The sequence below is a fragment of the Anolis sagrei genome, chromosome 5 (genome assembly GCF_037176765.1).
Source record: "Anolis sagrei isolate rAnoSag1 chromosome 5, rAnoSag1.mat, whole genome shotgun sequence".
Classification (NCBI taxonomy): domain Eukaryota; kingdom Metazoa; phylum Chordata; class Lepidosauria; order Squamata; family Dactyloidae; genus Anolis; species Anolis sagrei.
In genome coordinates this window covers 1,906,743-1,933,551 of record NC_090025.1, presented here as the reverse complement: position 1 = coordinate 1,933,551, position 26,809 = coordinate 1,906,743, and positions in this window count along the sequence as shown.

Sequence of the window (26,809 nt, the reverse complement as noted above, 5' to 3'; positions counted from 1 at the left end):
ACACATGCCATACACACTTATGCACATAGAGTCTCAATTCTAGGATTCTCTACAAGGCCTCAGCCATTATTTTTCCTTCTGTCTCTCTCGCTCCCACTTTCTTTCGGATGGGGAAAATGCTCCTCTGCCACCCAGGGACCCCCACTGTTCTTCTGACCCCCTTCCCTCGCCTTCTTCCCCTCCTTTGCTGCAAAAGGACAGTGTGGAAAAATCTGGGGACGGTTCCTTTTGGGGCACCCCAAGCAGCGGTGGCTGCCTTTGATGTTCCTCAAGCCGAAGTTTAATTACAAGGAAGGGGGAAAGCTGGCAGTGGCGCAGGCACGGGTCTGCCTCTGAGAAGCCCCTCAGCATTGAGCATGGGGGGCGCAAGGGAGGGGAGAGCGCCCCAGCCTGAAACGCAAGGAGTTCCCCCTTAATTGGAAACAGCCCCAGGCCCTGGAAACACTTCTAATGAGTTTACAAGCAGCAGGGAAAAGGCAGCAAGTGTCATAAAAAGCGGCGCATGGAAAGCCCTGGCAACAGAAATGTGCCGACTGCTTCCATGTGCATCAGGTGAGCTTCGAATGGAGGAGCAGAGCAAGACGTGGCAACCAAGAAGGAGAGGGCTGTGAGGAACCATTGGGAGAGGCTTTTAGGATTCAGGAACTCATCACACAAGGCTGATATACTGTATTTACTCGAATCTAACGCTCACCCCGGTGGCGCAGTGGGTTAAAGCACTGAGCTGCTGAGCTTGTTGATCGAAAGGTCGCAGGTTCGATTCCGGGGAGCCGCGTGAGCTTCCGCTGTCAGCCCTAGCTTCTGCCAACCTAGCAGTTCGAAAACATGCAAATGTGAGTAGATCAATAGGTACCGCTCGGGCGGGAAGGTAACGGCGCTCCATGCAGTCATGCCAGCCACATGACCTTGGAGGTGTCTACGGACAACGCTGGCTCTTCGGCTTAGAAATGGAGATGAGCACCACACCCCAGAGTCAGACATGACTGGACTTAATGTCAGGGGACTACCTTTACCTTTACCTTAACGCTCACCTTTTTTGGAAAATAGAAATCTCCATCGCCTTTTGGAGATTTTATGATCTTTGGAAAGGCACGGCCTTGTTAGAAGTCATAACCTTTTGGAAAAATGATGCCCTAACCCTTTGGTAAAAAGCATGACCTGTTAGAGTCATAACCTTTTGGGGAAATGGCATTCAGGCAAGGCAATGAGAGAAGCCTCCTCACAGGATTGCAAGACATCTGGGTGTCCCCTGGGCAACGTCTTCGTAGACGGCTGATTCTCTCGCCACAGAAGCAACCAGCATGCAAGCAAGCAAGCAAAACAACGCTCTAGGTGCTCTTACTGCCTATTACAGGGAAAACCAGCTGATCCCCAACCCATCTAAAACACAGACATGTGCCTTTCATCTCAAGAACAGACAAGCATCCCGAGCTCTGAGGATTATCATCTGGGAAGGAATCCCACTGGAGCATTGCAGCGCACCCAAATACCTGGGAGTCACTCTGGACCGTGCTCTGACCTACAAGAAGCACTGCCTGAACATCAAGCAAAAGGTGGGTGCTAGAAACAATATCATACGAAAGCTGACTGGCACAACCTGGGGATCACAACCAGATACAGTGAAGGCATCTGCCCTTGCGCTTTGCTACTCTGCTGCTGAGTATGCATGCCCAGTATGGAACACATCTCACCACACTAAAACAGTGGATGTGGCTCTGAATGAGACATGCCGTATTATCACGGGGTGTCTGCGCCCTACACCACTGGAGAAATTACACTGTTTAGCCGGTATTGCACCACCTGACATCCGCCGGGAAGTAGCAGCCAATAGTGAAAGGACCAAGGCAGAGACATCTCCAGCTCATCCCCTGTTTGGGTATCAGCCAGCACGCCAACGACTTAAATCTAGAAATAGTTTTCTAAGATCTGCAGAGACACTCGCTGGAACACCTCAGCAAGCGAGAGTCCAAAAGTGGCAGGCTCAAACCCAGAACCTCAACCAATGGCTGATACCAGATGAGAGACTCCCCGCTGGGCACACAGAGGACTGGGCGACTTGGAAGGCGCTGAACAGACTGCGCTCGGGCACCACGAGATGTAGAGCCAATCTCAAGAAATGGGGCCACAAAGTGGAATCCACGACATACGAGTGTGGAGAAGAGCAAACCAGAGACCATCTGCTGCAATGCAACCTGAGCCCTGCCACATGCACCATGGGGGACCTTCTTGCAGCAACACCAGAAGCACTCCAAGGGGCCAGATACTAGTCAAAGGACATTTAATCAACTACCAACGTCACAAATTTTGTATTTTGTCTGTTTGTTTGCTTTGTTCTGTTAGAAATGTAATATAATTTGACTGGTTGTCCTGACATGACAAATAAATAAATAAAATGCAAGGCAATCAGGTTTCTCAGTTGTTAAACTGATGTACCTAGGTGTTGCAACTCAGAGTAAGCTTCGCCTTGCTTCCAAACACCACCACACAAGAGCTGTAGTTTATAGTTTATTGAGGAAACAATCCAAGTCAAAATAAAGAATAGGCATCGCAAAGTTCCAAAGATTCAGGTAAAATGCAGAATATAGTTCCAAAGATCTTCAGGTAAAAACAAGAGGCACAATCCTATAGGCAAAGTTCAAAACAGAGTCAAAGACAATTGCCCTAAGAATCACAATGCAAGAAGTCCCAAGTGTGCTGCTTCCCAGCTAAGATATTCCATGAAGCTTTCAGGCTAATAAGCTATGTTGAACTGACGCTTTCTCTTCATTTGCAAGAAGCCTAAATACCTTTCTAACATCAAAATATTATGCTCTCACCAACATGAAAGCATTGCGATGACCTTGACCCGAGCTGGCTTCTCATCTGCCGACTAGGTAAGAACTCCGCCTGACCCGCAAATCATAGGGTCAGGTCACTATGAAGGCTTTCTGCATTTTCAGTATCAGTGTGAGAAGGAGGCAAAAGCTTCCCCACCTGTTAGCTATCTCCTTCGTTAAAATTCTTTTCTCCTGAGAACCGCTGTGTTGACTCTGTTGCACTGTCTGTGGGAGCCTCAGAAACAGACCTAGAAGCAGGCCCAGAGATCTGAGGCACAGAAAAGAGCCAGGAATCTGAATCTCATCATCAGGGAACATCTCAGCCACAACACTAGGTATGTCTTTGAATGGTTAGGGACAAAGATAACATTAGGAAGAACTTCCTGACTGTGAGAGCCGTTCAGCAGTGGAACTCTCTGCCCCGGAGTGTGGTGGAGGCTCCTTCTTTGGAAGCTTTTAAGCAGAGGCTGGATGGCCATCTGTCAGGGGTGATTTGAATGCAATATTCCTGCTTCTTGGCAGAATGGGGTTGGACTGGATGATGGCCCAGGAGGTCTCTTCCAACTCTTTGATTCTATGATTCTATGATTCTATAAGCCAATGCACAAAACACACACAGACATATAGCAGAGTTTCAAAGTGTTCTTTTTTTAGTTGCCCCAAAACATCTACTCTCCCTCAAAATATATTTGCCTTTAAATCATGCTCTCAAGAGACAAAAATAAGCAGACTGCTTTAAAAGTAACATAGTTGGTTTACTCACAAACTTCATGTATTCAGCCTACAGGGACATTGCCTATCAGTCCAGTTACAGATAGGATTTGAAGTCATTTCTTGGTGCAGATAACACAGGGCATCTTTCTTATACTCAACAGTCCAAAGTCCAAAGCATCTCTCTGTTCTGAGAGTCTAATAGAGTCTCTATCTAGTGACTTTTGCCTGGCAAGTATCATAGAATCATAGAATCATAGAATCATAGAATCATAGAATCATAGAATCATAGAATCAAAGAGTTGGAAGAGACCTCCTGGGCCATCCAGTCCAACCCCATTCTGCCAAGAAGCAGGAATATTGCATTCAAATCACCCCTGACAGATGGCCATCCAGCCTCTGTTTCAAAACCTCCAAAGAAGGAGCCTCCACCACACTCCGGGGCAGAGAGTTCCACTGCTGAACGGCTCTCACAGTCAGGAAGTTCTTCCTCATGCATTCAAATCACCCCTGACAGAGGGCCATCCAGCCTCCATTTAAAAGCTTCCAAAGAAGGAGCCTCCACCACACTCCAGGGCAGAGAGTTCCACTGCTGAACAGCTCTCACAGTCAGGAAGTTCTTCCTCATGTTCAGATGGAATCTCCTCTCTTGTAGTTTGAGGCCATTCCTCCATTGCATCCTAGTCTCCAAGGAAGCAGAAAACAAGCTTGCTTCCTCCTCCTCCCTGTGGCTTCCTCTCACATATTTATACATGGCTATCATATCTCCTCTCAGCCTTCTCTTCTTCAGGCTAAACATGCCCAGCTCCTTAAGCCGCTCCTCATAGGGCTTGTTCTCCATACCCTTGATCATTTTAGTCGCTCTCCTCTGGACACATTCCAGCTTGTCAATATCTCTCTTGAATTGTGGTGCCTAGAATTGGACACAATATTCCAGGTGTGGCCTAGCAATGGCACAATAGGGGGGCAGCATGACTTCCCTGGATCTAGGCACTAGGCTCCTATTGATGCAGGCCAAAATCCCATTGGCTTTTTTGCCAATGGGATTTTGAGAAAGGGAAGAAGGAAAGAAAGAAAGAGCCACAAAGAGAGCACGCTCACTGTTGCGCGGTGTTGCCGTGGAGGACTTGTGATGTAGGTAGGCAGAGGTCCCAATGACACCCAGGTAATGCCAGGTCTATAGGCTCATCTATATAAATAAAAATGTAATATTAGTTCGTGCTACCATCAGAACCCAAAAACCACTGGGGGAATCGACACCAAATTTGGACACAAGACACCTAACAGTTCAATGTATGTCCTCCACTCAAAAAAAATGATTTTGTCATTTGGGAACTGTCATTGCTGGGATTTATAGTTTACCTACAATCAAAGAGCATTCTGAACTCCACCAATGATGGAATTGGGCCAAACTTAGCACACAGGGCTCCCATGACCAACAGAAAAAACTGGAAAGGTTTGGTGAACATTGACCTTGAGTTTGGAAATTGTAGTTCACCCACATCCAGAGAGCACTGTGGACTCAAACAATGATGGATCTGGACCAAACTTGGCAGGAATATTCCATATGCCCAAATATGCACACAGATGGAGTTTAAGGGAAATAGACTTTGACATTTGGGAGTTGTAGTTGCTGGGATTTATAGATCACCTACAATCAAAGAGCATTCTGAACCCAGGTCAATCCTGCTTGTGTGGCTCGAAAGAAGCCTCGCACATGCAATCGGGGGGATGTTTCCAATTTGCAAGAGATCCCTGCGCTCGCCAGCTCTGTTGGGAAGGGCTTGGGCTTCCCGCCTCCGCCGAGTGAAATACTGCTCCGAAGACGAGTGGCTTTCATTACAAATTGGAGGCACTCTGTTTACAGGCGTCTCCGTCCAAGTTGCCATGGCTTTCTGACTTGCACCGGTTCACCCTTTTTCTCCAAGGCTGTTTCCATCTCTCAGTGGGTGCATCTACACCAGGCATAAGCAAACTTGGGCCCTCCTGGTCTTTTGGACTTCAACTCCCACAAGATATTGGCAAGCTGGAATGTGTCCAGAGGAAAAGGGTGACTAAAGTGATCAAGGGTCTGGAGAACAAGCCCTATGAGGAGCGGCTTAAAGAGATGGACATGTTGAGCCTGAAGAAGAGAAGGCTGAGAGGGGACATGATGAGGGCCATGTATAAGTACCTGAGGGGAAGTCATAGGAGGAGGGAGCAAGCTTGTTTTCTGCTTCCCTGGAGACTAGGACGCAATGGAACAATGGCTTCAAACTACAAGAAAGGAGATTCCACCTGAACATGAGGAAGAACTTCCTGACTGTGAGAGCCGTTCAGCAGTGGAACTCTCTGTCCCAGAGGGAGTGTGGTGGAGGCTCCTTCTTTGGAAGCTTTGAAACAGAGGGTGGACGGCCATCTGTCAAAGGTTGCTTTGAATGTGATTTCCCTGCTTCTTGACAGAATGGGATTGGACTGGATGGCCCATGAGGTCACTTCCAACTCTATGACTCTATGATTCTATGACTCTATGATTGACTTTCCTATTCTAGAGACATCACAAGATCACTTCACCTGGCAACAGCATTTGTGATACAAACAGACAAAAAACAGTCATGGATACATACATATATACTTTGACTTTTAGATAAGATAGATAGGTAGGTAGGTAAGTAGATAGATAGATAGATAGATAGATAGATAGATAGATAGATAGTGTTGTTGTAGGTTTTTTCGGGCTATATGGCCATGTTCTAGAAGCATTCTCTCCTGACGTTTCACCTGCATCTATGGCAAGCATCCTCAGAGAAAGTTAAACAAATGATTCCAGGCTTTTACGCAACTGGTAGCTTCCTAAACTTGCCCACGAAGGACAGGCAACTGTCTTCAATAACTTCTTCTTTACTTTAAAGGAAAATCCCCTTTTTAACTTCTCCCAGGCTGACTGTAATCTAAACCTTACTGATGTGGGCTCCACTACCGGGTCGAACTGCTTCTCGAACGCCTAGTGGACCTACCAGTAAAGGCTTAGATGTTCTCCAGCTGGAGTTCTTTGGTCTTTCAAACTGTTCACTCTCCGAAATTCCTCAAAGCTTTAGGACTGCTTCGCTGGAAATCTTTGGGTGCTCTTAAGACTGTTCTCCCCTGGAAGGTCTTGGATGCTCTTAAGACTGTTTTTCCCCGGAAAGTCTTACGGGTTGAAGCTTTTGTACAGGGGAAACTTGCACACGTCCTGTACATTAGCTTTCCTTGCTGAGACTGACTAAAAATGGTTCTCTTCCCTTCCCAATTGCCGTGAGCAAGGGGCGGGACCAAAACTTAACAATGATGGACAGGTGACTTGCCCTATGACTGCAACCAAAGGAAGCCAACTATCTGCAGAGTCCCTGAAACCTAGGACTGCAAGTAAACATTTAATACAAAGCAAATGAAGTTGGAGCTCCTGGTACAGCCATACCAGAACAATCAATATATATAAGAACCTTAAGGTCGTAATTAGGCGGTCAAAAACGGCTAAACCACCGGACGAAATCTCACCACATTTGCCCTGCTCATACCTCTTCCCCCAAGGTATGACCAACAACCCTCAATACACCAATACGCAACAACACAAACGCACAATACCCGAAAAACACAGAGCATGCGCAGAGGCCTCGGGAGGAAAACGATGAGGAAGGACTCCATTTCCCAGCTCCCCCTGCGCCCAAATCTCCCTCTGCATGCGCACTGCCGAGGGCAACTAAAACGACACGAAAAGGGAGAGAAAGAGGGAAAGAAGGAGGGAAGGAGAGAAAGAAGGAAAGAAAGAAAGATAGAGAAGAAAAGAGGGAGAGAAAGAGGGAAAGAAGGAGGGAAGGAAAGAAAGAAAGCAGGGTAGAGAAGGAAGGAAGGGGAGAGGAGGGAAAGTAAGGAGAGAAGGAAAGAAAGGAAGGAAGATAGAGAAGGAAGGAAAGAGAGGAGGGAAAGAAGGAGAGAAAGAAAGAAAGGTAGAGAAGGAAGGAAAGAGAAGGAAATAAAAAAGTGAAAGAAGGAAGGAAGGAGAGAAGGAACAAAAGAGGGAGGGAAGGAAGAAAGGAAGGAAGGAAGGAAGGAAGGAAGGAAAGAGACAAGGAAGGATGAAACCAAACAGAGAAGGAATCCTAGAATCAAAGAGTTGGAAGAGACCTCATGGGCCATCCAGTCCAACCCCATTCTGCCAAGAAGCAGGAATATTGCATTCAAATCACCCCTGACAGATGGCCATCCAGCCTCTGTTTAAAAGCTTCCAAAGAAGGAGCCTCCACCACACTCCGGGGCAGAGAGTTCCACTGCTGAACAGCTCTCACAGTCAGGAAGTTCTTCCTCATGTTCAGATGGAATCTCCTCTCTTGTAGTTTGAAGCCATTCTTCCATTGCGTCCTAGTCTCCAGGGAAGCAGAAAGGAAGCTTGCTCCCTACTCCCTGTGTCTTCCTCTCACATATTTATACATGGCTCTCATCATGTCTCCTCTCAGCCTTCTCTTCTTCAGGCTAAACATGCCCAGTTCCCTAAGCCGCTCCTCATAGGGCTTGTTCTCCAAACCCTTGATCATTTTAGTCGCCCTCCTCTGGACACATTCCAGCTTGTCAATATCTCTCTTGAATTGTGGTGCCCATTGTGGAAGCGAGAAAAGAAACAGGTAGAGAAGGAAGAAAGAAGAAGAGAAAGAAAACGAGGGAAAGAAGGAAAGAGGGAGGGAAGGAAGAAGAGAGAAAAAGAAGGAGGAGAAAGAGGGAGGTTTTCCACAGCAACGCGTGGCAGGTACAGCTAGTATGTACTATAAATCCCAGCAACTACAACTCACAAATGACAAAACCAACCACCCCCCAACCCCACCAGTCTTCAAATTTGGGCATATCGGGTATTTGTGCCAAATTTGGTCCAGTGAATGAAAATACATCCTGGATATCAGATATTTACATTGCAATTCATAACAATAGCAAAATTACAGCTGTGAAGAAGCAACAAAAATGATTGTATAGTTGGGGGTCACCACGACATGAGGAACTGTATTAAGGGGTCACGGCATTAGGAAGGTTGAGAAGTACTTTGTTTAGAGATCCTCCTAGGACGCGGAACAATGGCTTCAAACTACAAGAGAGGAGATTCCATCTGAACATGAGGAAGAACTTCCTGACTGTGAGAGCCGTTCAGCAGTGGAACTCTCTGCCCCTGAGGGAGTGTGGTGGAGGCTCCTTCTTTGGAAGCTTTGAAGCAGAGGCTGGATGGCCATCTGTCAGGGGTGATTTGAATGCAATATTCCTGCTTCTTGGCAGAATGGGGTTGGACTGGATGGCCCATGAGGTCTCTTCCAACTCTATGATTCTAGGATTCTATGATTCTATGATTCTAAGACAGGGAAAAAAAGGAAGGAAGGAAGACAGGAAAGGAAGGAAGGAAGACAAGAAAGAAAGAAAGAAAGAAAGAAAGAAAGAAAGAAAGAAAGAAAGAAAGAAAGAGAGAGAGAGAGAGAGAGAGAGAGGGAGGGAGAGGGGAAGGAAGGAAGACAAGAAAGAAAGAAAGAAAGAAAGAAAGAAGGAAGGAAAGAAAGAAAGAGAGAGAGAGAGAGAGGGAGGGAGGGAGAGGGGAAGGAAGGAAGACAGAAAGAAAGAAAGAAAGAAAGAAAGAAAGAAAGAAAGGGAGAGGGGAAGGAAGGAAGGAAGGAAGAAAGACAGGAAAAAAAGGAAGGAAGGAAGACAAGAAAGGAAGGAAGGAAGACAGGAAAGAAAGAAAGAAAGAAAGAAAGAAAGAAAGGGAGAGGGGAAGGAAGGAAGGAAGGAAGGAAGAAAGACAGGAAAAAAAGGAAGGAAGGAAGACAAGAAAGGAAGGAAGGAAGACAGGAAAGAAAGAAAGAAAGAAAGAAAGAAAGAAAGAAAGAAAGACTGTGAAAGCCGTTCAGCAGTGGAACTCTCTGCCCCAGAGTGTGGTGGAGGCTCCTTCTTTGGAAGCTTTTAAACAGAGGCTGGATGGCCATCTGTCAGGGGTGATTTGAATGCAATATTCCTGCTTCTTGGCAGAATGGGGTTGGACTGGATGGCCCAGGAGGTCTCTTCCAACTCTTTGATTCTATCCTCTGGCGAAAGATTTCCATCAATAAACAAGCCAAATTTGGTCTTGTTTTGTAGCAAAAGCGCTCAGGGAGGCCAAGCAGGGCTTCGTCCCATCCCAAAGCCTGTGGCCAAAAACAGAGCCAGCCTTCCTAATCCGGCACCGGAGCAAACGGAGTTCATTGGAATCTCTTCAGGTAACGGAGAGGTTAGCGGCTCCCGAGGGGAAGGCCTGTTTGCTCACTCCGTCTTGGTTTCATCTCAGCCAAGAGAAAAGGAGAAAAGGAGAAAAGGAGGAGTCGGAGAAACCACATTTCCTGGAATTTGGAAGCTTCTGGCTCCTGCGGGACCCTGTGGTCAGCCTCCTGGATTTTCCTTTCCAGAGGAACCTTTGGCCTTTGCGGCTCTGGACGGGCGCTTCAGAAGAAGCCGTAAACGAATCCACGGAGCAAGAAGGAGAGGGCGCTGAGACTTTGTTGAGAGGGACCTCGTTGGGAGACGTAGCGTGACTCAATCATCACCCGGTGACCATCCAAACCCTTCAGACGAAAGCCCTTCCAAACCATTCAGTCATCCAGTTCTTGTGGGTTTTTTCGGGCTATATGGCCATGTTCTAGAACATGGCCATATAGCCCGAAAAAACCCACAACCTCTAGAACATGGCCATACAGCCCGAAAAACCCACAACCTCTAGAACATGGCCATATAGCCCGAAAAAACCCACAACCTCTAGAACATGGCCATATAGCCCGAAAAAACCCACAACCTCTAGAACATGGCCATATAGCCCGAAAAAACCCACAACCTCTAGAACATGGCCATATAGCCCGAAAAAACCCACAAGAACTGAGTGATTCCGGCCATGAAAGCCTTCGACAATACATTCAGTCATCCATTGGAACGTTGTCGGAGAACCGGACCGAGATTCATTGGGGTCAAGCACTTGGCAGGACTGGACAGTTCACTCCGAAACTGGCCATAATCAAAACAAGGCCATAATCAAAGCATCCATAATAAAATGCAAAGAGACAGAATGGGGGACGATGATGCCTGGCTCGAGAGCAGTACGTGTGAACAAAATCTTGGAGTCCTCGTGGACAACAAGTTAAACATGAGCCAACAATGTGATGTGGCGGCAAAAAAAGCCAATGGGATTTTGGCCTGGATCAAGAGGAGCATAGTGTCTAGATCTAAGGAAGTCATGCTCCCCATGCTCTATTCCGCTTTGGTTAGACCACACCTGGAATATTGTGTCCAATTCTGGGCACCACAATTCAAGAGAGATATTGACTCTAAGCTGGAATGTGTCCAGAGGAGGGCGACTCAAATGATCAAGGGTCTGGAGAACAAGCCCTATGAGGAGCGGCTTAAGGAGCTGGGCATGTTTAGCCTGAAGAAGAGAAGGCTGAGAGGAGATATGATGAGAACCATGTATAAATATGTGAGAGGAAGCCACAGGGAGGAGGAGGGAGCAAGCTTGTTTTCTGCTTCCTTGGAGACTAGGACGCAATGGAACCATGGCTTCAAACTACAAGAGAGGAGATTCCATCTGAACATGAGGAAGAACTTCCTGACTGTGAGAGCTGTTCAGCAGTGGAACTCTCTGCCCCGGAGGGAGTGTGGTGGAGTCTCCTTCTTTGGAAGCTTTGAAGCAGAGGCTGGATGGCCATCTGTTAGGGGTGATTTGAATGCAATATTCCTGCTTCTTGGCAGAATGGGGTGGGACTGGATGATGGCCCACGAGGTCTCTTCCAACTCTAGGATTCTATGATTCTATGGGGCTTGAACACAACTCGGCACCTGCAGAAGTTAATGAGCAAATGGATAGATGGCAGGAGATTAGTCAAAACAGGCAAGCCAAACAATGCCTTTGGCGTTCTGCCAGGCTCTGACAGAAAAAGATAAGAGAATCTCAAACAAAGCAAAACCAATTTCTGAGTGCTTGGGATATCTTAACGAGGGGATAAAAGTCCCAAGTATGGGAAATGTAGTCAGATGAAGCATCGTTTGGAATCAAGTTAAGTTCTCATCCTTGTTTCATGGAAGCCTTGCTTGGAAGATTCATGCTTAGATATTTCTTGTTTCATTGTTTTGACTCTTGGATTTTATGACTGCATACTCATGCCTTGGATTAATGTTTCCTGATTTTCTGGATTATATTAGAGAAGTGTAGACTTTGTTTTCATGGACTTGGCTGAACTTTGTTCCTGCTTATCTTTTTACCTAATTGGATTTACCTATTTCTTTAAAGTGCTTTTTTACTATTTGGGAGTTGAAGTCCAAAACACCTGGAAGGAGGGCCCAAGTTGGCCCAGGCCTGGTGCAGAATGATGCATCCTTTCAGAGAGAGAGAAAACCTTTTGAGAACTTGGAGACTTCTTAAAAAGATACAATGGCCAAACTCTTTATTTCAGCAACGTCCACCAATGGGGAGACCGAGAACGTCAGGCAACCGGGTTTCAAAGAAAGGAGGGAAAGCGATCGACCTTAAAGCTGGAATGCTGGCAGGTGTGCCAAGAAAGCGCTTGAAATATCCACTTTAATGATCCTTTTTGAGGGCCAGGAGGGGTGGGGCAGCCTGAAATCTAAGCATCATTTCCCAAATTGCCGGCATTTTTGCACTAATGGATCCAAGGTGCTTGCCTCCAGATGTTGACCTCCTTGGAAAGGGAAGCCTGCGAGGTCCCTGGGAACACAGAGAGGTGCCAGCTGGACCGGTTTCCAAGATGGATCGGTGAGGATCTGCAGAACGGCTCCCTCTTCCTTCTCCCAATCCAAATCTGGTCGAAATTCCTCCTCCATCTCATTACATTTTGGATGCGCCTCCATCCTAATGCAAGGCATGTGCTGGTGAGGCCGAGGGTGCAAAAACAATGGAACTCTTTGGGTTCCAAAGAGAAGAAAAGGCTTGGATTTCAGGAAGGCCTTCTTCGACAAGGTCCCCCATGACCTTCTGGCAAACAAACTAGTCCAATGTTTGCTAGGCAAAACTACAGTGAGGTAGATCTGGAATTGGTTAAATGGACGAACCCAGAGGGTGATCCTCCCCAAGGCTTCCTCTTCAAGAAGTGACAAGTGGAGTGCCGCAGGGTTCCGTCCTGGGCCCGGTCCTGTTCAACATCTTTATTAATGACTTAGATGAAGGGTAAGAAGGAAGGGTCATCAAGTTTGCAGATGACACCAAATTGGGATAGCCAAGACTCCAGAAAACAGGAGCAGAATTCAAAACTATCTTGGGAGATGAGAGAGATGATGGGCCAAAACTAACAAAATGAAGTTCAACAGGAACAAATGCAAGAGACTCCACTTAGGCAGGAAAAACGAAATGCAAAGAGACAGAATGGGGGACGATGAGGCCTGGCTCAAGAGCGGAACGTGTGGAAAAGATCTTGGAGTCCTCGTGGGGAGGAAGGGGAACATGAGCCAATGGCGGCAAAAAAAGCCAATGGGATGTTGGCCTGCATCAATAGGAGCGTAGTGTCTAGATCTAGGGAAGTCATGCTCCCCATGCTCTATTCTGCTTTGGTTAGACCACTTTACCTGGAATATTGTGTCCAATTCTGGGCACCACAATTCAAGAGAAAGATTGACAAGCTGGAACATGTCCAGAGGAGGGCGACTAAAATGATAAAAGGTCTGGAGAACAAGCCCTATGAGGAGCGGCTTCAAGAGCTGGGCGTGTTTAGCCTCAAGAAGAGAAGGCTGAGAGATATGATGAGGGCCAGGCATAAATATGTGAGAGGAAGCCACAGGGAGGAGGAGGAAGCAAGCTTCCTTTCTGCTTCCCTGGAGACTAGGACGCGATGGAGCAATGGCTTCAAACTACAAGAGAGGAGATTCCATCTGAACATGAGGAAGAACTTCCTGACTGTGAGAGCCGTTCAGCAGTGGAACTCTCTGCCCCGGAGGGAGTGTGGTGGAGGCTCCTTCTTTGGAAGCTTTGAAACAGAGGGTGGATGGCCATCTGTCAGGGGTGATTTGAATGCAATATTCCTGCTTCTTGGCAGAATGGGTTCGGACTGGATGGCCCAGGAGGTCTCTTCCAACTCTAGGATTCTAGGATTCTATGTCTGTGCAAATGAAATGGATGTAGAGTAATAGAATCCCAGAAGGAATCCCAAGGGATCATCATCATCATCATCGCAACCCAGGGCCATGTAGTACAACCTGTTTCTGCAACACAAATCAAAGCACCCCGAACAGATGGCCATCCAGCTTTTGTAATACTAATCTATATAAATAAAAATGTAATGTTTGTTTGTGGGATTAACACAACTCAAAAACCACTGGGCGAATTGACACCAAATTTGGACACAATATACTTATCAGGCCAATGAGTGACCATCACTCATAACAACACTGAAAAACACAGCGAAAGGGACTTAAAAGGCCAAAATTTTTAAAAAATACATTACAACGCATGTGCAAAACCACACATATATACACAAACACATATATACACAAACATACAGATATACGCATATACACAAATATATACACACACAAAACACATATACACAGACTGGGCCACAGCAACATGTGGCCGGGGATGGCTAATAATAATAATAATAATAATGATAATAATAATAATAATAATAATAGGAGCAACCCACCCCAGTCATAGACAGGACCCCCAAAGGCCAGGCTTCAGCACAGCTAGTTAATCACCAGCAGCAACAGATCTTACTAATTGAAAGATTGGCAATTCAAAGCCTAGGTTGGGATGAATTCTATGAGATGTGAAATGTTGTTGTTGTTGTTTTATTGTTGTTGCTGCTGCTGCTGCAATTTGTGTGAAACACTGAAAGAGGGAGTTGGAAAAGTTTGTGTGTTAAAGACCCAATCTTTTATTTGAATGTTGGAAAGGGACTCTGGGAGAAAGGAAGGAAGGAAGGAAGGAAGGGAGGGAGGGAGGGAGGGAGGGAGGGAAAGGGAGGAAGGAAGAAGGGAAGGAAAAAAGGAGGGAAGGAAAGAAGGAAGGAAGGAAAGAAGGAAGGGAGGGAGGGAGGGAGGGAGGGAGGGAGGGAGGGAAAGGGAGGAAGGAAGAAGGGAAGGAAAAAAGGAAGGAAGGAAAAAGAAGGGAAGGAAAGAAGGAAGGGAGGGAGGGAGGGAAAGGAATGAAGGAAGAAGGGAAGGAAAAAGGAAGGAAGGAAAAAGAAGGGAAGGAAAGAAGGAAGGAAGGAAGGAAGGAAGGAAGGAGGGAGGGAGGGAGGGAGGGAGGGAGGGAAGGGAGGAAGGAGGGAAGGGAGGAAGGAGGAAGGAAGGGAGGGAGGGAGGGAGGGAAAGGGAGGAAGGAAGAAGGGAAGGGAAGAAGGAAGGAAGGATGGAAGGAAGGGAGGGAGGGAAAGGAAGGAAGGAATAAGGGAAGGAAAAAAGGAAGGAAGGAAAAAGAAGGGAAGGAAAGAAGGGAGGGAGGGAGGGAAAGGGAGGGAGGTAAGGAAAGGAAGGAAGGAAGAAGGGAAGGAAAAAAGGAAGGAAGGAAAAAGAAGGGAAGGAAAGAAGGAAGGAAGGAAGGAAGGAAGGAAGGGAGGAAGGAAGGAAGGAAGGAGGGAAGGGAGGAAGGAGGAAGGAAGGAAGGAAGGAAGGAAGGAAGGAAGGAAGGAAGGGAGGGAGGGAGGAAGGGAGGGAGGAAGGAAGGAAGGAAGGATGGATGGAAGGGAGGATGGAAGGGAGGGAGGGAGGGAAGGGAGGAAGGAAGGAAGGAAGGAAGGAAGGAAGGAAGGAAAAAGAAGGGAAGGGAAGGGAAGAAAGAAGGATGGAAGGATGGAAGGAAGGAAGGAAAAAGAATGGAGGGAAGGAAGGGAGGGAGACAGGAAAGAAAGAAAGAAAGAAAGAAAGAAAGAAAGAAAGAAAGAAAGAAAGAAAGAGGAAGGAAGGAAGGAAGGAAGGAAGGAAGGAAGGAGGGAAGGAGGGAGGGAGGGAGGGAGGGAGGGAGGGAGGGAGGGAGGGAGGGAGGGAGGGAGGGAAGAATAATATAATATTTAAAATGAAGATCAATCCTAACCAACCCAAACTTATATTTCCGTCTGTCTACAAACTCCTGTGCAGCTTGTGTTCCTTTAAGGACGCATTGACACGGACTAATGAGGTCAAACTTTGGCTGAAGTCTTGCCAAGGAAATCCCTGACAGGCTGACCTTCTGGTTGCGATCCGTCCAAAATGACATGAAAGCACATAACAACAGGAACAACAAGAACATTAACAACAGGAACAAACAACCATTGCAAACAGTTAAGGAATATTGAATCAATTTGCAGTCTGGCAAAACCACAGGGAATACAAAAAGTATTGGGAAGTTTTGCAGGAATCTGGTGTTCCAAAATCCAGGCATGACCTCAGATGTGCTCCATCGCATACAGTCTCTTTCACAAGTTGCCCTTGACATGTGTGTGTTGTAAAAATACGACGGAATGGAATTAACAACATTTGCGAAAGCGCAGCCGGTGGAATGGCATTTTTTTATTGTGCTTCCCTTGAACTCATCACCCCCAAAATATATGAAAAACAGCCGCAATGTTGACAAATGTTTTTCTTGCTCATCGCCGGCCCCTGCATTGTGGAATGATCAGTCAGCGCTTCTGTGGAACTCATTGATGCTTTAACCGCCATGGCGCAATGCTAAGGAATTATGGGAGTTGTAGCTTCATGAGGCAGAGGAGAAGGCCTGGGAAAACTACAGCTCCCAAGATTCAGTGGCATCGATCCATGATGATTAAACGTGAGGTCAAACTGTATGAATCCTGCGGGTACAGAAGCACATAATTTTTTCACCAAACTACAACTCCCAGGAGCCCTTGGCACTGAGCTGTAGCAATGAGAAATGGGGCCAAACTGCATTAATTCTACAGTGTAGTCACACCCACAATTGCAATGTGAACCTGGCTGGTTCTGAGGCTTCCCTTTCAAGCAAAGGTGGAGAACATCTGCGCATTTCGGCACAAGGGTGAGATTTAATAACAAAGAAAATGTGCCTGGAATGTGTCCAGAGGAGGGCGACTAAAATGATCAAGGGTCTGGAGAACAAGCCCTATGAGGAGCGGCTTAAGGAGCTGGGCATGTTTAGCCTGAAGAAGAGAAGGCTGAGAGGAGACATGATAAGAGCCATGTATAAATATGTGAGAGGAAGCCACAGGGAGGAGAAGGGAGCAAGCTTCCTTTCTGTTTCCCTGGAGACTAGGACGCAAGGGAGCAATGGCTTCAAACTACAAGAGAGGAGATTCCATCTGAACATGAGGAAGAACTTCCTGACTGTGAGAGCCGTTCAGCAGTGGAACTCTCTGCCCCGGAGTGTGGTGGAGGCTCCTTCTTTGGAGGCTTTTAAACAGAGGCTGGGTGGCCATCTGTCAAGGGTGATTTGAATGCAATATTCCTGCTTCTTGGCAGAATAGGGTTGGACTGGATGGCCCATGAGGTCTCTTCCAACTCTTGGATTCTAGGATTCTATACACACACACACACACACACACACACACACACACACACATGCACACACATAGAATTCCAGTGTTAGGTGGAGTCAAAGGAAAAAGGGAGGATGAAAACTAGCTGCTGCTTTAAGCTTAAGGCTTTTCTTGCCAGTAATGCAACCTTATTTTGAAGTTCATAGAGTGGGGCATGCGCCCATAGCAAAAGCCCATTGGACCAATAAATGAGGCTGTTGGCTACTAGGTCTGGGCAATCCATGGTTCTAAATGGTTCTAAAGTACTTCCAAAACTAGTGTTTTAAAGATCTACAGAGACACTCGCTGGAACACCTCAGCAAGCGAGAGTCCAAAAAGTGGCAGGCTCAAACCCAGAACCTCCAATCCATGGCTGATACCAAATGAGAGACTGCCCCCTGGTCACACAGAAGAGTGGGCGACTTGGAAGGCGCTGAACAGACTGCGCTCTGGCACCACGAGATGCAGAGCCAATCTTAAGAAATGGCGGCTGCAAAGTGGAATCCTCAACATGCGAGTGTGGAGGAGAGCAAACCACTGACCATCTGCTGCAATGCACCCTGAGCCCTGCCACATGCACAAGGGAGGACCTTCTTGCGGCAACACCAGAGGCACTCCAAGGGGGCCAGATACTGGTCAAAGGACATTTAATCCACTACCAAACTCACAAGTTTTGTATTTTGTCTGCTTGTTTGCTTTGTTTCTGTTAGAAATGTAATGTAATTGACTGGTTGCCCTGACACGACAAATAAAAACTTCCAAAACAAAAGTTCTGGTGGTGAAAAATTCAGAACTCTAACAAAACTCTCAAATGTCATTATAAATGGCAGTTCCTAATGGTTCTATCATAAAAAAACCCACCAATAATGAAATAATAATTAAATTTTGAGAGTTTTTGTTAGAGTTCTGAAATTTTCACCACCATAACTTTAGTTTTGTAAGTACTTTAGAACCATTTAGAACCATGGGTTGACCAGGCATATTGGGTACTAAACCTACTGTGGGTTTCATGGAAAGGACCTCTCCGAGGTGCTGAAGTTACTGGATGACTTTGGATAGCAGTTTATTGTTGTTGTTTATTTGTTCAGTCACTTCTGCCTCTTGTTGCCCTCCTGGACCAGCCCAGGCCAGAGCTCCCTGTTGGCTGTGGCCACCCCCAGGGGCTTATATTATTATTATTATTATTATTATTATTATTATTATTATTACCTTTATTTGTACCCCGCTAGCATCTCCCGAAGGACTCGATGTGGCTTACAAAGGCCAAGACCTCAAAACACAACATAACAATACACAACCTAAAGCAAATTAAAAACAGTTAAATCAATATTAAACAACAAGCAATAAACAATACATCAAGACACAATAAAACTGGGCCGGGCCAGAGTAATGGGTACAGGATTAAAAGTGCTGATGTGACAGGTGATATGTAAGGATTATGGGGGTAAGTGCAGTGTGCCAGCAATCTTAGTTCTAATAAAGTGCTTCTGGGACTTGGTAGTGGAGATTTCCTAATCGGGGAAGGCACATCGGAACAGCCAGGTCTTCAAGTTCTTTCTGAAGACTGCCAATGTAGGGGCCTGTCTGAGATCTTTGGGGAGGGTGTTCCAGAGTCGGGGGGGCCACCACAGAAAAGGCCCTGTCTCGCGTCCCACCAAATGCGCTTGTAACGCAGGCGGAATCACGAGCAGGGCCTCTCCAGATGAACGAAGTGAGCGTGTGGGTTCATAAACGGAGATGCGGTTGTAATAAGAAATTCAATGTGCAAATCTGATAAATGTGAATTTAATATGATGTGTGGAATGAATGGAAGAATGGAAGTTGTATGGATGGAGTTAATAATTTTGGGAAACACCAGTATAATATTAAGGCCTGCAATGACTATTTATTTTTATTTATTTGGGGTTCTTTTACCCCGCCCTTCTCACCCCGAAGGGGACTCAGGGCGGCTTACAGAAGCAAGGCACAATTTGATGCCTGCATCATAAAAACAATCATACACAAAATTACATCAATTCACAGTTGACAACAATTCATACATTATAACAATAAAATCAATAAAATCAATAAAACCAATACAAACCCAGTTTCTCCTCTTACATGGCAGCGTTCACTAACTCATAGATCTAATTTAACGTTCCACTTCATCAATCCTGTTGATCTTACTCGCCTGATTGTCTGATTTAATTGCCAGAGTGCCCGAAGGGCCTGGTCCCATAACCACGTCTTCACCCTTCTCCTGAAGACGAGGAGGGATGATGATGCCCTGATTTCCCCCGGGAGTGAGTTCCACAGGTGAGGGGCCACCACTGAGAAGGCCCTGCTCCTCGTCCCCACCAGCCTCACTTGAGACAATGGCGGAGTCGAAAGCAGGGCCTCCCCAGATGATCTCAAGCTCCGAGGTGGGACGTCAGAGGGAGATACGTTCGGACAGATACACTGGACCGGAACCGTACAGGGTTTTGTAGGTCAAAACCAGCACCTTGAATTGTGCTCGGAACTGAATCGGCAGGCTAGTGGAGCTGGCACAACAGGGGGGTGGTATGCTCCCTGTATGTCGCTCCAGTGAGCAGTCTGGCTTGCCGCTCGCTGGACTAGTTGAAGTTTCGCGAACAGTCTTCAAGGGCAACCCCACGTAGAGAGCGTTGCAGTAGTCTATTCGGGATGTAACAAGAGCGTGGACCACCGTGGCCGGATCAGACTTCCCAAGATACGGGCGCAACTGGTGCACAAGTTTTAATTGCGCAAAAGCTCTCCCCGGCCACCGCTGAGACCTGGGGTTCCAGGCTCAGCGATGAGTCCAGGATCACTCCCAAGCTGCGAACCTGCGTCTTCAGGGGGAGTGTCACCCCGTCCAGCACAGGCTGTAACCCTATACCCCGTTCGGCCTTACGACTGACCAGTAGGACCTCTGTCTTGTCTGGATTCAATTTCAATTTGTTAGCTGTCATCCAGTCCGACACAGCAGCTAGACACCGATTCAAGGTCTGGACAGCCTCCTTGGTGACAGGTGGAAAGGAGTGACAGATCTGGACATCATCTGCGTAGAGATAACATCTCAGTCCGAAACTCCGAATGATCTCCCCCAGCGGCTTCATGTAGATGTTAAATAACATTGGGGACAGAATCGAACCCTGTGGGACTCCACACAACAACGGTTGTGGGGCCGAACAGGTGTCACCCAGTAACACCTTCTGGGACCGTCCCTCAAGAAATGGACTGGAGCCACTGCAAGGCAGTACCCCCAAGACCCATGTCTATGAGGCGTCCCAGAAGGATACCGTGATCGACGGTATCGAAGGCCGCTGAGAGGTCCAGCAGAACTAACAGGGACTAACTACCTGCTTGCTGGACTTGCTAATGAGAAACCCTGATAAGAACTGGGACAGTGATAAAGGAAATGTTTGCAGCCTTCCTTATGTTAAGAAGGAAGTCAACATAAGATCAACACCAATCAAGAAGATCAACATTTGGCCAGGAAACTGAGATGGATCCAGGATGGAAGACGTCTATCATTAATTTACAACTTTGGGATGACATAGCAGAATATTCCTATAAAAGAGTCAGTTTAATAATGCTCAAAGTGTGGCGGACCTGAGGAGTCTGGTTCACCCACTATGCTCTGCTCCATGGGAAGGAGAGAGAAGGTGTCCCTATGGAGAGTGGCAGACTTGCAAGGGAGCAGTCTGGTCACTTTGGGGCTCCTTTCTCAAGGGAAGAGGAAGAAGGGCACTTTTGGAGTCTTAGATTTTGTGCAGGGAGTCAGGTTCTGCTGTATGGAAAATGGAGATCTGGTCCTTGGCACTGTTCTTAGGGAAATAAGTTTTGGCATTTCAGTGTTCTGAAGTTATGGCGTTATGGAAGTTTTGGAACTATACGTTGGCAGGCTACAGGAAAGCAGGGTCTGGCCTTACAGGTGCTTCTCCAAGGAGGGAGAAAATGATATGGTAATAGTTGGATGCATGTGGATGAATGCATGTACATTTGTGTGAATGTTGAGTGAAAATAAAATTCCCCTATGTTTGTTAACCAATGTAATTGTGAATCCAATGTAGTTGCACAGAATCTGTATGTCTGTCTGTCCAATGTCATTCTTTGTCTGAATGTTTTCTGTCATCTGATATACCTTCTCACACTGGAAATTGCAATAAAAAGAACCTATGCTATAAAATCATTGAAAAGTCATTCATAACATAATCACGCAGGTAGGATGGTCCCAAACCGTTTAGGGCTTTGTAGGTAAGCACCTACACCTTAAATTGGGCTTCTTCAGAGTCAAGCCAGTCCCTTCAAGGATACCATCCATCCATCCATGATTATGAGTTTGTGTGATTATATAATTAATTGTTATTGTTTAAATCTTTTATGTATTTATGATTTTATATTGATGTTATTGAGATTGTGACATCGAATTGCTGCCTGTGTTAGCTGCCCTGAGTCCCCCTTCAGGGGTTGAGAAGGGCAAGGTGAAAATGATGTAAATAAATAAATAAATTTTGCCCTTTGTTGGCCCCTCCATGGCAGGGGGTTGGACTAGATGGCCTTTTGTGACCCTTTTGTTGTTGTTTATTCGTTCAGTTGCTTCCAACTCTTCGTGACCTCATGGACCACCCCACGCCAGAGCTCCCTGTCAGTCGTCACCACCCCAGCTCCTTCAACATCAATCTAATCACTTCAAAGATGCCATCCACCCATCTTGCCCTTGGTTGGCCCGTCTTCCTTTTTCCTTCCATTTTCTCCAGCATCATACTCTTCTCTAGGCTTTCCTGTCTCCTCATGATGTGGCCAAAGGACTTCCACTTTGTCTCTAGTCTCCTTCCCACCAATGAGCAGTTGGGCTTTCTTTCCTGGAGGATGGACTGGTTGGATCTTCTCGCAGTCCAAGGCACTCTCAGCACTTTCCTCCAACACCACAGCTCAAAAGCATCGATCTTCCTTCGCTCAGCCTTCCCGAAGGTCCAGCTCTCACATCCGTAGGTTACTACAGGGAATACCATGGCTTGGACTAGGCAATAGATCTTGGTTGCCAGTCAGATGTCTCTGCTCTTGACTATTTTATCGAGACTGGACCTTGCTCTCCTCCCAAGAAGGAAGCGTCTTCTGATTTCCTGGCTGCAGTTTGCATCTGCACTCATCTTTGCACCTAGAAATACAAACCCTGTCACGGCCTCCACGTTTTCTCCCTCTATTTGCCAGTTATCAATCGGTTTTGTTGCCATAATCTTGGGGTTTTTTTCAGTGTTTAGCTGCAACCCAGCTTTTGCGCTCTCTTCTTTAACCTTGATTAGAAGGCTCCTCAGTCCCTCCTCGCTTTCGGCCATCAAAGTGGTGTCATCTGCCAATCCCTCTGCATTGCGGGAAATACAGCTTAATGGTGTAACATTAGAAAATGTGGACCATTTCTGCTCCCTTGGCAGCCACCTCCCCACAAAAGTCAACGTTGACATCGAAATACAACACCGCCTGAGCTCTGCGAGTGCAGCATTTTTCCAAATGAAGCAGAGAGTGTTTGAGAACCGGGACATCTGGAGGGATACCAAGGTGCTTGTTGATAAAGCCATTGTCCACCCAACCATGCTATAAGACCTGTGAAATGCCAGAATCTGGAAGAAGAAGCAAAGATCAGAGGGTGATTCTCCCCAAGGCTTCCTCTTCATCCTGGAAAGAAGTGACAAGCGGAATGCCATCCGCAGGGTTCTGTCCTGGGCCCGGTCCTGTTCAATATCTTTACTAATGACTTAGATGAAGGGTTAGGAGGCAGGATCATCAAGTTTGCAGACGGGACCAAATTGGGAGGGAAAGCCAATATTCCAGAGGACAGGAGCAGGATTCAAAACGATCTTGACAGACTAGAGCGATGATTGGCCAAAACTCTCAAAATGAAGTTCAACAGGGACAAATGCAAGAGACTCCACTTAGGCAGGAAAAACGAAATGCAAAGATACAGAATGGGGGATGCCTGGCACGAGAGCAGTACGTGTGAAAAGGATCTTGGAGTCCTCGTGGACAACAAGTTAAACATGAGCCAGGAATGTGATGTGGCGGCAAAAAAAGCCAATGGGATTTTGGCCTGCATCAATAGGAGCATAGTGTCTAGATCTAGGGAAGTCATGCTCCCCATGCTCTATTCCGCTTTGGTTAGACCACGTCTGGAATATTGTGTCCAATTCTGGGCACCACAATCCAAGAGAGATTGACAAGCTGGAATACTGTGTCCAGAGGAGGGCGACTCAAATGATCCAGGGTCTGGAGAACAAGCCCTATGAGGAGCGGCTTAAGGAGCTGGGCATGTTTAGCCTGAAGAAGATAAGGCTGAGAGGAGATATGATGAGGGCCATGTATAAATATGTGAGAGGAAGCCACAGGGAGGAGGAGGAGGGAGCAAGCTTGTTTTCTGCTTCCCTGGAGACTAGGACGCAAGGGAACAATGGCTTCAAACTACAAGAGAGGAGATTCCATCTGAACATGAGGAAGAACTTCCTGACTGTGGGAGCCGTTCAGCAGTGGAACTCTCTGCCCCGGAGTGTGGTGGAGGCTCCTTCTTTGGAAGCTTTGAAACAGAGGCTGGATGGCCATCTGTCAGGGGTGATTTGAATGCAATATTCCTGCTTCTTGGCAGAATGGGGTTGGACTGGATAGTGGCCCAGGAGGTCTCTTCCTGACTGTGAGAGCCGTTCAGCAGTGGAACTCTCTGCCCCAGAGTGTGGTGGAGGCTCCTTCTTTGGAAGCTTTGAAACAGAGGCTGGATGGCCATCTGTCAGGGGTGATTTGAATGCAATATTCCTGCTTCTTGGCAGAATGGGGTTGGACTGGATAGTGGCCCAGGAGGTCTCTTCCTGACTGTGGGAGCCGTTCAGCAGTGGAACTCTCTGCCCCGGAGTGTGGTGGAGGCTCCTTCTTTGGAAGCTTTGAAACAGAGGCTGGATGGCCATCTGTCAGGGGTGATTTGAATGCAATATTCCTGCTTCTTGGCAGAATGGGGTTGGACTGGATGATGGACCAGGAGGTCTCTTCCTGACTGTGAGAGCCGTTCAGCAGTGGAACTCTCTGCCCCAGAGTGTGGTGGAGGCTCCTTCTTGGAAGCTTTGAAACAGAGGCTGGATGGCCATCTGTCAGGGGTGCTTTGAATGCAATATTCCTGCTTCTTGGCAGAATGGGGTTGGACTGGATGATGGCCCAGGAGGTCTCTTCCTGACTGTGAGAGCCGTTCAGCAGTGGAACTCTCTGCCCCGGAGTGTGGTGGAGGCTCCTTCTTTGGAGGCTTTGAAGCAGAGGCTGGATGGCCATCTGTCGGGGGTGCTTTGAATGCAATATTCCTGCTTCTTGGCAGAATGGGGTTGGACTGGATGATGGACCAGGAGGTCTCTTCCAACTCTAGGATTCCATGATTCTATGACCACCACGACTGAAGCAATGATCCTTCCCCATCAACTTCACAGGACCAAAGGCCACATTGTTCAAATGCCCCATCACTGACCCCCAAAGCAGTATGTGTGGTGCCTCTTATGTGCTGCTGTTGACTTTCTGGAAGATGGAGCCAATTTCTTCATTTGAGGGACTTCCTAGAAGCCCTACTGAGAAGATTGGAGCTCCAAGGCCCCAAACGGAAGCCCTGCTCCGGGCAAAATGTGCCTCTTAACCATCGGAGACAGAAAAGCCGGACCCCTGGAAAGGAGCCAGGGCTGCTTGTTTACCCCCGACGAGCCATAAAGGCCAAGCTGGCAATCAGGAAGGCCGCCTGCCAATTAGTCACTTGAAATCGCCCGACTCGTAAAACATTATGAGCTGAGCTTGGAAGGGAAAGGCTGGAGGGAAAGGAAGGGAAGGAAGGAAGAAAGTGGGAAGTGCCTGCCCCAGACAAATGGGTTTTCTGCTTCTCTTAATGAGGGTCAGGCGAGGGCAGAGGAGCCAAATGAGGAACAGAAGGGGGCCAAGGAAAGGTGCCGAAAGGGGGAGGCTTCGGGAAGGAAAGGGTGATGGATGGAGGGAACGGGGAAAGGGAAACGTGGGTGTTGAGCAGGGTCAGCCCTGGTCAGGACTTGGATGGGAAGCACAAAGAGACTGACAAAACCACACGAGGATTCCTGGCCTAAGAAAAGGGAAAGGAAGGGGATAGGAGGAAGCAGAGGAGGAAGGAAGGAAGGAAGGAAGGAAGGAAGGAAGGAAGGAAGGAAGGAAGGAAGGAAGGAAAGAAGGGAGGGAGGGAGGGAGGGAGGAAGGAGAAGAAAAGGAGGGAAAACAAACATGGGGAAGAAGAAGAAAGAAAGCAAAAGTGGAGGATATATTAGAATTTGCTTGAGAAGGAAGGAAGGAAGGATAAGTGAAGAAATTAGATAAGAAGAGGAAGAGAGGAGGAGCAAAGGAGGAGGAAATATGAGAAGTAGCTTGAGAAGAGAAAGAGAAAGGAAGGAAGGAAGGAAGGAAGGAAGGAAGGAAGGAAGGAAGGAAGGGAGAGATGGAGGGAGGGAGGGAGGGAGGGAGGAAAGAAGGAAGAGGAAGGAGGGAAAACAAACATGGGGGAAAAGAAGAAAGAAAGCAAAAGAGGAGGATATATTAGAAGTTGCTTGAAAAGGAAGGAAGGAAGGATAAGTGAAGAAATTAGATAAGAAGAGGAAGAGAGGAGGAGCAAAGGAGGAGGAAATATGAGAAGTAGCTTGAGAAGAAAAAGGAAAGATGGAAGGAAGGCAGGAAGGAAGGAAGACAGGAAAGACAGACAGACAGACAGACAGACAGACAGACAGAAAGAAAGAAAGAAAGAAAGAAAGAAAGAAAGAAAGGACAAAGTAGATCAGAAGAGGAAGACAGGAAGCAAAGAAGGAGGAAATATGAGAAGTAGTTTGAGAAGAGAAAAAGGAAAGAAGGAAGGAAGGAAGAAGGAAGGAAGGAAGAAGAGGACAAATAGATGAGAAGAGGAAAAGAGGGGGGAAAGATGAGAAGAAGCTTGAGAAGAAAGGAAGGAAGGAAGGAAGGAAGGAAGGAAGGAAGGAGAAGAGGGCAAAGCAGATGAGAAGAGGAAGAGAAGGAGCAAAGGAGGAGGAAATATGAGAAGTAGTTTGAGAAGAGAAAAAGGAAAGAAGGAAGGAAGGAAGGAAGGAAGGAAGGAAGCAAGCAAGCAAGCAAGCAAGCAAGCAAGCAAATAGGACAAAGTAGATGAGAAGAGGAAGAGGGGGGAAAGATGAGAAGAAGCTTGAAAAGAGAGGAAAGAAAGAAAGAAAGCAGGAAGGAAGGAAGGAAGGAAGGAGAAGAAGACAAAATGGATGAGAAGAGGAAGAGAGGAAGCAAAGGAGGAGGAAAGATGAGAAGATGCAGAATTAGTTTGAGATAAAGAAGAAGGGAAAGAAGAAAATGGAACAAGGAATGAAAATGCAGACGTAGCTTGAGAGAAGGGAGGGAGGGGGAACAAAAGGAAGAGGAGAAAAGGAGGAAAATGAGGAGACATGAGAAGATGCCAGGGTCGCATCAGAGAAGCAAGAAGGCGGAAGGGAAGCAGGGAGGAAACAATCTAGCAAGCTTTCTTTTTTTTTAGCAGAGTGAAAGCCAAACCAAGGTCACAACAACATCAGTTATAGAACTCCAATATGCTGATGACAATGTCATTTGTGCGCATTCAGAAGAGAGGGAAGGAAGGAAGGACATTGTAAAAATACAACCCCTACGATTCCATAGCATTGGGTTATGGCTTCAAAATAAGTCAAGTGACTAATTTTCAGGAGTCAAGCTGCATCCATTCAACAGTGTAGCGCAGGCATGGGCCAACTTCGGCCCTCCCTCCAGGTGTTTTGGACTTTAGCCAGTAGA